Source organism: Aythya ferina (assembly GCF_964211825.1).
Source record: "Aythya ferina genome assembly, chromosome: Z".
Lineage (NCBI taxonomy): Eukaryota > Metazoa > Chordata > Aves > Anseriformes > Anatidae > Aythya > Aythya ferina.
In genome coordinates, this window is record NC_140299.1 from 27204869 (window position 1) to 27216322 (window position 11454).

General features: G+C 40.3%; 1 long non-coding RNA gene across 1 annotated transcript; it reads right to left on the reverse strand.

Moving 5' to 3' along the window:
- Positions 1 to 381: 381 nt before the first annotated feature.
- Positions 382 to 11061, reverse strand: LOC311426903. The gene is made up of 3 exons (XR_014687110.1): positions 10937 to 11061; positions 10741 to 10859; positions 382 to 1392 (listed from the first exon to the last, which is right to left on the reverse strand). It is a non-coding gene; the product is annotated as an uncharacterized lncRNA (long non-coding RNA).
- Positions 11062 to 11454: the final 393 nt, after the last annotated feature.

Below are 11454 nucleotides of genomic sequence, written 5' to 3' on the forward strand. Positions count from 1 at the left end.
TCAGGTCTGTTCCAGCATCAGTCTGGAAAAACATAAAAGAGTGCAAGGAGAGGGGGAGTGATCTGAGGCGCTTATAGGTAAGTAGAACAAATTATCTTTATGATAGATTTCTTTAAAACTACTCACAAAGAAAAATATTGGGCCAAATGGTCTTTGCATGGCTAAAACTCTCATATGCTTCAGCAACTGCCTCTTAATATAAACCATTTCCACACATGGACCTCCCTCTCTGCATCTGTGTTTTTAATACCTTGCCATTTGCACTCATGTTGCTTAAGGCAAAACTCTGCTTTTAGTTACACAAGTAGAAATGCAGTAGCTTTTCTCTGTATTAATATTAGTGTAGTGAAGGGCAAAATTTGGTGTAAGATTCTGAAATTCTTTTTATATGTATTGTTATTGATGTGCTGGCAAAGTATTACAAATATCCTGCCAGTGGTCAGGTAAGAAATCTTTTCAAAATTCCTGTGGAGAGAGCAAGGATACAAAGCCTGTTCTGAAAGTGGTTGTTTCCAGTGCTGTAACCAATTTCACGGCTGATAACACACACATATACCAGCAGATAAGCAAAGAAAATATGCCTGTGTGATTAACTACATCTATGATCAACTGCTTGGTGAAGAAGTTTTCCCTTCGGTTTTCCCTACACTTATCTTTGGAGCTATGTAGCAATCCTTTTCCCATTCAACAAGTTTTTCATTAGCTTATTGTGAGCAGGTTTTGTCTGCAACTAAGCATTTCAGATCTCAGGATGTCAGAAGTGATGTCTGAAGATCCAACAGGAGTCTACGCAAGCATTTCAAACAAATTATGGTTCTCCTATGTTCTTAATCTGGAGTCATCTCTAAGTGAAGTGGGGCCAACCTTAGCACATTTTTGGCCACCCAGCTCATGAAAAGCAACTTTCCAACACCATAAAGGTTCTGGTGCTTGTACACTGTAACTAAATTGCTTCAGCCACTTCTGACACAATGCAGAAAAAGCATTTACGAGCAATCCTCAGGATCTTTTCTAGTTTTGTCTGGAAGAACTTCAGGATAATCACATATAATATTTAAGTTTAAGTTTAACTTGAAACAATAGAGTATTGGGAAAGGTACATAAAATTTTCTTCCTAGAAAAAATTGTCTTTGTTCTCTTGCCCTTTTCCATTAGTTTGCTTAAAACTCCATCAGATGATGCAAAACCAAACCATCAACAAAACTATGGGAGTGGCAATAAAAAGAAAATAACAGCTTTATGAATCCAAAAAGAATATCCTTCTGAGAAAGAGAGGAGGCTTATCTGAATGTATTATTCTGGTTTAAGACCTTTTCCGATGATAATGACTTCAGAGAATTTCTGGTTCTATGTTGTCTCCACGTGGATGTTTTCCATAAGCTGAAATTGCTTCTAATAAAAAAGAACCCAAAGAGAAAAGATCAGAAAACTCATCTTGCATCCCACCACTTACTTTTCTTTGTCCAAGGATAGTATAACAATAAATGGTATGAAAAGAGCTGAGAAATGTATTTCTTGCAAATAATGTTATTCTCTGAATTTACTTACAGGACTCCTATGGACAACCTCCACTGAGGAAAACGTATTATGTTTGTACTAATTTCTGCTGGATGAAACTGTGTTTAGAACATTGTCTTCTTTCAAGTTTGCATTTTGAAAAGTATGCAAGCAATGCTTTCATAACTAAGGCTAATTATTCCTAATGTACAGTCAGCTGTGCCAGCCAGCTATATTCTTGCTGATAAAAGGCTGTCGTGAAGGTCATGAAGGTTAACATGTACAATAACAGCAAAAATGCTTGTTAATAGTTTAAGCTGTATCCAACAGCTGATTGTAAGTGATGTAGCTTTACTGCTACTCTTCCTTGTTCATTTGTGGCTGTTATAATTCCCTAGAAGAGCATCCCCAGCACACTTTTCATACCCCCAATTTACTACTGATGACACATGCTACAAAAATCACTACATTTCTGGAACACTTCCTTTGCGCACAGCAGTGATCTCCCTATTGCTGCTGTCCGTTGCAATATGCCACTAAACAAGGAAGGGATAATTTTGGAAATAGCCCTGTAATTATAATAACCTAATATAATATACTTCAGTAACTAGCACGTGATCAATACTCATAACTGGCTGTCAGACAATAAATATATTTGGATAAAAGTTAATTGACCTTATCATTATGCAGAACATGGAGTGGGTTAGGATGACATCCTAATGAAATATACACAAAAAATAATTTGCCTTCTTTTAAACATCTTTCCAAAACAATTAGCAGAACATTGACTAATTAAATTACTTTGATCAGCATACAATATGTTACTGGATGAAACAAAATGAGTTATATCTGTTTAGAAAAGTTTGGGGCAGAAAGGGTATGTGTGCTGTAACAAGCTGAACGAAGAGAAGAGCAGAGAGGCAGAATAGCAGACAAGAATTCAACACAAATCTGTCTGGACCATCTGGAGAACTCTTTCCATCCTTTAAAAAGTTGTCTTCCCAGCTTCAATAAGCAGTGATCACAGTCTTATTGATCTATTTTAGCCAAAGATAGCCCATCTTCTGCAAGATTTTTGTGCAACTCCCTTTTGGTGGGACATGTGTATCCAGGTACCTTTGTGACAGATGGCTCCATCACACTTCAGGAGTATTGACTTCTGATACTGAGAGAAGAGTGCTTGCTGCTTGCTGAATCTCACTTAGTGAAGCCCAGCACTGCAAATTATTTTTTTCAACCCAGCCACTGCTCCCTACTAAATCCATTTTAACTTAAGACTAATAATTTCTCAGTACAGAAAAGTATTTTCCCATTTCCATACACAGCGCAATATGTACTGAAGAGATTAAAAAGTGCTGACATTGCACTTGACATGTTCAGACACTGTATCAATGGCACAGCATGAAAATGAAATGTAAGTACAATTCTATCAAGAAGGCAAAATTTATTATAAGCTATAGTTAGACATTTTACCTGCAGTACATTTGCTGTCCCTGTTTTCTCCCCAGTTCTAAACAGTTTTACAAAGTAAAAAAGAAGTGGAAAGCTTATTCTCTCTGTTTTAAGGCTGAAGTTCACTGTCTATGATTACAGCAAATATTTCCAGCTAATGTAATCAATGATCTAGACACTGAGAGATGTGTTTGGTTCTGGAAGTGAAAGAGTGAAACATAATTAGCTGCCCCAGTAACAGTTTCAGCAGATGGGTAGGAGAGCAATGCTTCTAATGGGCCTTTTTTTGACCCAGGGGAGGTTTGCAATCACTTTTGCTGAGTGGAGATGGTATTGAGGGCATCTGGGAGTTCAATCTGTGACAAATGGGTTCATGCATTTTGCCAAACAAGTGCATTTGGAGCAGCAGTTTTGTAGTCATTCTCAGAAAAGAATCACCAAGATCTCTAATTATTGCGAGCCACCCCTGCCACAAAACATGCAGGTGTGTGAAATACTTCTTTAATTCTCAAATAAATGATGGATACCACTACTTTTGCATGTAAGTTTAGCTGCCACCTTCCTCCTCTCTCATTTTCATGCTTTTTCCACTCCTCACTTCGCTCAAATTACAAACCCATTTTTAGAGGATACATTGTCATTTCAGAGATGCATTTCAAAAGTTCTCCATATTTCCTGAATCTTACACCTTACGTTTTGGTAATTATCTCAAAGGTTTCACAGGGTCAAAGCAACATTTGCAGTGAGCTGACACTCAGAATTTACAGTTTGAAGGTTATAATGACACTTTGAATTTTGTTTCCACAGAATTACATCTGTATATATGTATATATATAAAATTCCCTGAGACTGAGATTTTTACAAATGTAAAACTATTTAGATCAAAATAATTTCTAAAAATTCATTTGGTATTTTAAGATAATTTGTTGATTTGTTGACTGTCCTATTGCTTTCCTTAATTTGCTTTATTTCATGCTTGTCATGTGTTTAAAGAAAAATAATCAAAATATTCTATTTTATTGCATTTTTAAATATGCTAAGGGCAGCTGCTATTTAATACAGACTGAACCATCTTATCTTATCTTTAGATCAAAGTGTCTGCAGTTCATGCAGTAATGGCAAATTTTGACGCTGATATTTTGATATATAGAGCAAGAAGATAAGCATCCGGTGCACTAACAGGAGAAGCAGCTGGTTTCAATATCTTAGAATACTTTTCCCTAGGACACCAAAAACTAACACAGCTACATCTGTAAACTGAGCATGCCTGCAATAATCTGCTTTCTAGGTTCTAATCTACAGCACATCATCACTGCAACTTATCATAAATGTCTTGAAGTTCAACAATTATTTCTCAAGACATGCTCAACCACTTCTAATAACAACTGCATTTAAGATGCCAACATCTGCTAAAATAATTCCGATAAAATTGACATAAAAGGGAAACATTCATCCCATGAATTATTTTGTTGTGATTATTCATCCAATTAGCTATAGTTGTGTCTTAGGGTTCCTTTGCCATGTTTCTACAAAAATATTTGTTGGACACTGAGGTTAAAGACTGAAAATTTAAATAGGAAAAATGCAATTGTGTGAATAATTCCCTACTGGAAAACAGGAAAAGTTTTACTTTCCCAGTCTTACAGATCAATGAGCACTGGTTTTACAGTCTTAAAACTATCATTATCACTGCACTTGGGCATTTCTTTATGGGTTATGGACTATTAAAAGTGAGGAAAGTGTTTCCTCATCTTGAGGTAAGCTAAACATGACACACATAAATAACAGTTATGCATATTAGTTAAAATTAACTTGTATAAATATTTCTTATTAACTATATCCTTGTTATGAAATTATATTACTCGTTGGTATTTCAAATGAAAGCATCTGAAATATATAATGCATTGAAAAGATTTAACCAAACTCCACTGAAGATAGATGTCATGTGCTACAGCTTTGGCTAGAGGCCTGCAATGTGAAAACAAGGTATTTCTACCCTAGTGGATTCTGCAGCTACTCTATTCTGTCTGGGAAGGTTGTCATTTTCCCTTGTCTCAGAAGTTGGCCGCAGCTGGAGGCTAGACTCAAGTCTGGGCTGGTGCTCTCAAGTAGCAGCGTAATTTGGCAGGCATATTGAGACTCTATCCCTTGCTTTTCTGCAGGGAGTATGGATTGCTGGATTTTTATAAGAAAGTCAAAGTTCACGTTATGTCACAGAGTGACAGGCCTCCTAACCCTGCGCTATAATCTTTAGGCCAGCCACGAGCAGCATCTCATGCTACAATTAGTATGGCACCGTCTTCAGGGACAGAGAGCTGAAAGATGTGTATCACACACTTCCGTGCCTCTGAAGAGAGGGAAACGCAGCACCTGAGATATGCAAAAGGCTGCTCTGCTGGGAGAGATGGCAAGGCTGCATATGAAGCTGCAGCACAAGATGACCTGGTGCTTCTGGGCTCTTCAACCCCTAAGGTATTGCAGTTTACTGGGGATTTGGGATAGACACAGTTAGTCACTGATTATGAGGCATGGGAGCTGCACTTGCTGCTTGCAGACTACACAGAATTTGTGAGCTGCAAACTGGTCACTCTGCTAGAAAGCCATTGGTTTCCAATATGCCTATGTTTTTGAGCTATGTTATAATGTAAGAAAGTTTGATGCCTACAACCTCTTCCCTTATTTCTGTCTAGGTTCTCACCTCCATGGGTATAAAAGACAAGGCATAGCCATCACCTTAGTTTCAAAGCTGTGCCATGATAATTGCATGTAAAAATGAATTTCTTTGCCTGTCTCCAGCTAGCTGCACAAGCTTGCAAAATCCAGCTCCACTTGCTCTCATTCAGCCAGCCACTTGCCATGTCTGTGTTCTCAAACAAGGAATCCCGTTCTGCTTTCATGTATACCCAGGGAAATTTACATGGGTGCTTTAAAGATGTACAAGACTACAGTCTTGTACAGTCTTGCTTATTTTAGATTGAGAGGTTTGTCATCCTCCCAGCTTTTAAACAAGAATAGGCTGTGTACCTGCTCATCAATGAATGGGTTTGAATGCATTGCTAAGAAAGCAAAGACCCTTGTGGTGACAAAATATTCGAAACATCAGCCAACCAGCAAGATCCCTTTAAAGAAATCCTTTAAGTACTTGTGTCAGTGTACATCTGTGTACACAAGTCCGGTGTGGAAGGTCATGAGTTGGTATGAGTTCTGCATTTGTATATACAAGAGAGCGTGAAGGATCTGCGTAGGCCAGCTATAATATTGTTTTGGGGGTAAATGGCAAGTTTTGCAGAAGATTTTGTAGCTTTGAGATGGGAAATGAGTATATTCTTTCAAGTGTGTAGGGAAAAGAGATTTGATTTTTTAGGAACCATGTATTTAGAGTGTGTTGGTTTTTTTTTTTATTTGTTTGTTTTTGTTTTTAGGTACTATTTAAAGAACTATTTAACACAGCAACAGTAGGATGAGAGAAACAGTTTGCAAAAAATAATAATTGAATATAATGGATTTAATTGAGCTATAGGTACAGAACATTAAGAAAAAGATTCTGAAGAAAGATTCAGTTATGAAATGGATATAGGAAGCAGAAAAGTGAATTAAAGCTTGTTTCTGCCCCTGCAACAAATACTTGATTCTGCACACATTACTCTGCATACTAGCAAGATAACCCACGGAGAGCGGGCCAGAGTTGACTAAATATCCAGAGGTGTCAACAAAAGAGCTGTCAGCCACTGAGTAATGTCTGAATCCACTAACAACAGTTGTGACTCTCAACTTGTCTTTGCCTGTGTTTTAACATCCTTAAACTCAGCTGCCCACCATTTCTTTCCCTTGCAGTATTTGCCTGTAATGACTCACAATTTCTTCTCTGTGGCTTATGGAACCTGCTGTTGGGTGGGGTATTTTTGCCTTTGGCTCTTATAAAACAGAAAAAAAATGGGGGTGGGGTGGGATGATGGGGGTGGTCTGCACAGAACTCATCTTGTGCTTGCAGATTTTCTTGATCTTTTCTCTTTCTCTTTCTCTTTCTCTTTCTCTCTCTCTCTCTCTCTCTTTCTCTCTCTCTCTCTTTCTTTCTTTCTTTCTTTTTCTCTCTTTCTCTCTTTCTTTCTCTCTTTCTCTCTCTCCCTTCCTTCCTTCCTTCCTTCCTTCCTTCCTTCCTTCCTTCCTTCCTTCCTTCCTTCCTTCCTTCCTTCCTTCCTTCCTTCCTTCCTTCCTTCCTTCCTTCCTTCCTTCCTTCCTTCCTTCCTTCCTTCCTTCCTTCCTTCCTTCCTTCCTTCCTCTCTTTCTCTTTCTTTCCTTCTGTCTTTCCCTCCCTTCTTTCCTCCCTCCCTCCCTCTCATCCTTTCTTCCTTCCTTCCTTCTCTGTATTTCCTTTTTTCCTTCCTTCTTTTTTCTCTCTCTTTTTTTTTTTTCCAAACTCCACTGCAATGCATCACACTAAACAGAAATGTAACAATCTTCTGTAATGACATTTTCCTTGAACAAGTAATAGCACTACAAATACTCTACCTTCAAAAAAGAACCTACTTACTAAAAATGAGAGCTGAAAAGCAGAACTGACTTATAGCTAAAAATGATTTAAGTCTTCCTCAGAAGCTACTGACCCAAAATATCTTTCTGTTCCCAAGAACCTCAGAAGCTCCGTCTGTGTTGTACATACTGTGGGTCTCTCTCCTCTGGTGAAAGAGACAACCTCTGTCTCAGATGTCCATCTGTGACCACGGCTGAGAGCTGGTGTGCTGCAGCTGCCTCTGGGACTGATAAAGGTATAGCTGTTATACCATGTTTCCACCATATGTTTGTTGGATACAACTGCCGCTTCTCACTGAATATATAAATTTTAAGGTCTTTGGGACTGAAACCATCTCTTTAATTTTATAAATTGGACACACACTGTTTTATGTGGCAAACTTTCTAACTGTACAGGACTTGCAGGCATTTCTGAAGTAGCAATGACTAATGAAACAGCCTTGGCCCCAGATGTCTATTCAGAGTTGCCAAATATATATAAAGCCACTCTATACTATACACTATAACTATTGCAGGTTTCTTTCATCCTCTGTAAGCTATAAAATCCACATTGCAGCTGTTTGCTTCTGTGGAGAGTATGAACTCTGCAAGTACACTCTTCCTGACAAGCTTTGCAACAGTTTAGTGACAATTCAGGCACTTCACCAAAGAAGAGGTCCTGTACAATGTACAAATTCTGCTGAGACCCTGCACAGCTTGTGAACTTTCTAGGATCTCTTGCAGAACATTCTAACAATCCGAACAGTCAGAACAAGTAAAATTGTAATTATTCTTCCCAGCTTCCCCACAGCACTCACAGGCCCAGTCAACAGTAAGCACTGAATAAGCCAAAACATGCATTTTGCCATTCCGGCTGTCGTTGAGATACCATTTAACAAAAAAAAAAAAAAAAAAATCATCTCAAAAACAATTTTTCTAATTACTACCAAGCCTCCCACTAAGTGATCTGCTGGCAGGAAATATTATTGATATGGTACAAGTTGAATGGTTTTGTAAGAAAACATTTGGATCCCCCAAAACTTGGATTTTGGTGGCAATTTAATGATACTTAAAAAATAAAGGTTACTGTGCTGGCATTCACACTGCCTGTGCAATTGCTTTCAGTTTAATCATAATAATCATAATATTTTAATAACTGTAGCTCAAGCTTTTAAATAAATTAAAAAATAAAAAAAAAAAAAAGTGCAAGTTTCTCTTCTGGCAAATACCTATAGGGATTAAAAGTGGCTAAGCTCAAGGCCTTGGAGGTTTCAGTAAATTACATTGGCTCAATCTTGGATCAGGAGCTGGGAACCAAAGACAGCAGCAGAGCAGTCTAAAACCAAAAACATCTCCTCATTTTAAACAAAAGACTTCAGATACATGTGATATAATTGGAGAAAAATGGCAAACATAATAAAATATCAATTTGAAAAAAGTAGTGTGATTAGCAGCACTCAGTGCACACTTCCAATCAACCTGAACCCAGGCCTCCTCCTACAGCTGGGAGTGTCTGCTGAGACGTCTAGCTGTAGTGCCTGCATCGTTGTTGAGGCTTACAGCAGCCCAGCTTCTGGCCAGGCTGATCTCTTCTCTCCAAGTTATTTTCCAGGTGTTCTCCCATCAAGCCCTCCAAGTGAACACACATGGGGGCCAGGCAAGCAGACCTGCAAGGGAGTTCTGGCTCTGCAGTGCTATTCTTGATGGATTTGGTGGAAGGACTTCCTGAACAAGCACCTTCCTCAGATTAATTTCTCTCCACTCATGCATTGCCTGACGCCAGGTTCCACCACCCTGCCCTGCTCTGCTGCAGTTTTATGATTGCCATACTGCTGCTGCTCCCACTGCCTCTTCACTACCAATGCAAAGCTACAGTATTGGACAGGGTGAATTTTAGTGTTAGCAGCTCTAACAGACTTTTTGTGTTCATATGTTTCTGGAAGTGGATATCAATAATTTACTTCCCTCACCATAGAACCAGAATGTTATTTAATAAGAATGTCCTTAAGTCCTGAGTAATATCCATATAACAGAGGTTTGGCCCACCCAAACACATCTCTTTGCCTGCCAACAGACTCCAGTGTAGAGCTGAACATTGTTCTTTTTCCAGCTCAACAGCTTTCTGTGGTGGGTGCCTCATTCTTGTAAGCATTTCTCTTGAGGTGGATTGTCTGTCTGGTAGAAAATGTGTATTTCCTAACCTCATTTTTCCTTGTTTTTTTTTTTTTTTTTTTTGTTTGTTTTTTTTTGTTTTGTTTTGTTTTTTTTTGTTTTGTTTTGTTTTGTTTTTTTTTTTTTTTTTTTGTTTTGTTTTGTTTTTTTTTGTTTTCTTCTGTTAGGCATTAGCCTTCCACAATTAAGGTCAGAACCGTATCCCATGACCCCTAAACTGGCTCGGAAGAGACACACTTTCATTTACAAAATCCAAGTGAATCAGTGCACAGAGATTCTCTGGTTGAGAGCAGACAGCTTTTGCTTTGGCCCACAGGCTTTTTCAATGTCCCCCTTTCTCAGACAGTGGAAGAGAAAATACTCAACCAAATGTGATCCAAAGTTCACAATTATGGTGACTCGTTACTGAGAGGTGTAATTTCAGTACACAAACTTCAGACAGGCAGAGAATAAGCAATCTCTGGTTAAAGCAGTCTCGTCAAGGTTGATGCACATCTTAAGTATTACCTAGCTTTTGTCATCCACATGGATATTCATAGCTGAAAGATCCACATAGCCTTTCTAGCTTTTCTGTGATTTTTTTTTTCCTTATATAAATTTTTAATAAGGGTGAATTACGGAGGAAATAACACTGAAGCACAGATCCTTGGATTGCTACTGCAGCCCTGCGAAAGCAAGAAGCAGGCATGTGAAAAGAGACTGGCAGCAGAACAGGATTTATCTTGTGCTGGCCTGAGCATCTAGGCAGTTTTCCTCCGTGGGATTAAGAGAAGTTTCCTCTGGCTTCCCTGTGGTTCTCTAGCCAACGCTGCTCATCACTCTGGTGCGCATGGGTGTGTATCTCCGAGAGGATTTTCTGTTTCCCTTCTCCCACCCCTGCCAGTAATTACCAACACATAGCACCAGGGAATGAAGAAGGAGGGAGAGCTCTAAAGGGGCCTACCACCAATTCAATAGTGCTTTGATTTAACAGCTCCGAGCCCTTTGAAAACATTTTGCCAAGAAAAGCTTGCCATCAACACGTATAATCTCTTATCAGGGGCCATTGAAAGCCTGGGCTCCGAGGTTAATTCTCCCATCGCAACGAGTTTCAATCAGTTCAAAACTCACATCGAGATGAAAGCCACGGAGCCTTCTCGCCCGGCTTGTCCCGCAAAACCCACTGAGATCAACCGACTGGGGAGGATTAGGGCATGCTCATCTGCTGGCTCTCCAGCGGGACGGGCAGGCTGAAAAGAAAAACAATAATTAGGGATAATTGCTTGTGTCCAAACACAGGCATTAAAGCCCCGTTCCCCTTTGGTACTTTGTGAGCTGGAATGAAAAAGACACCCCCTGTTTTGACAGCTGGGCAGGCGAGCAGAACTGGTGACAGATGAGGTGAGACGTCCCCAGCCGCCGGCAGCGCAGCGGGGCGGGCCGGGCCGGGCCGCGCTCGCCCCACGCCCGCCTCTCCTCAGGCGGAGCCGCCCCGCCATGGCCGCGCCCCCACAGGCGGGCTCCGCCTCAGCGGCGGGGCGGCGCTGCCGTTGCCCCAACGGCCGTAACGGCAGGAACGGGCGGCGCCGGGGCCGCACCGAGGGCCCTCGGCCGCTTCCGGCTCCCCGGAGGGAGCCCCGCCGGAGCTGCCCCGGGCGGAGGGGGCGAGGCGAGGGGAGCGGCGGTGTGCGAGCCCCGACCCGCGCCGAGCGGGCAAATGCACATCAGATGGGGAGAGCGGAGCGCTTCAAAAACGGCTGACTAAAATTACACTCTTGAGCTGTAATGTATACAACGGCATGAGTGATTAATTAGGGGAGCCCACATCCGACAAGAAAGGAATCT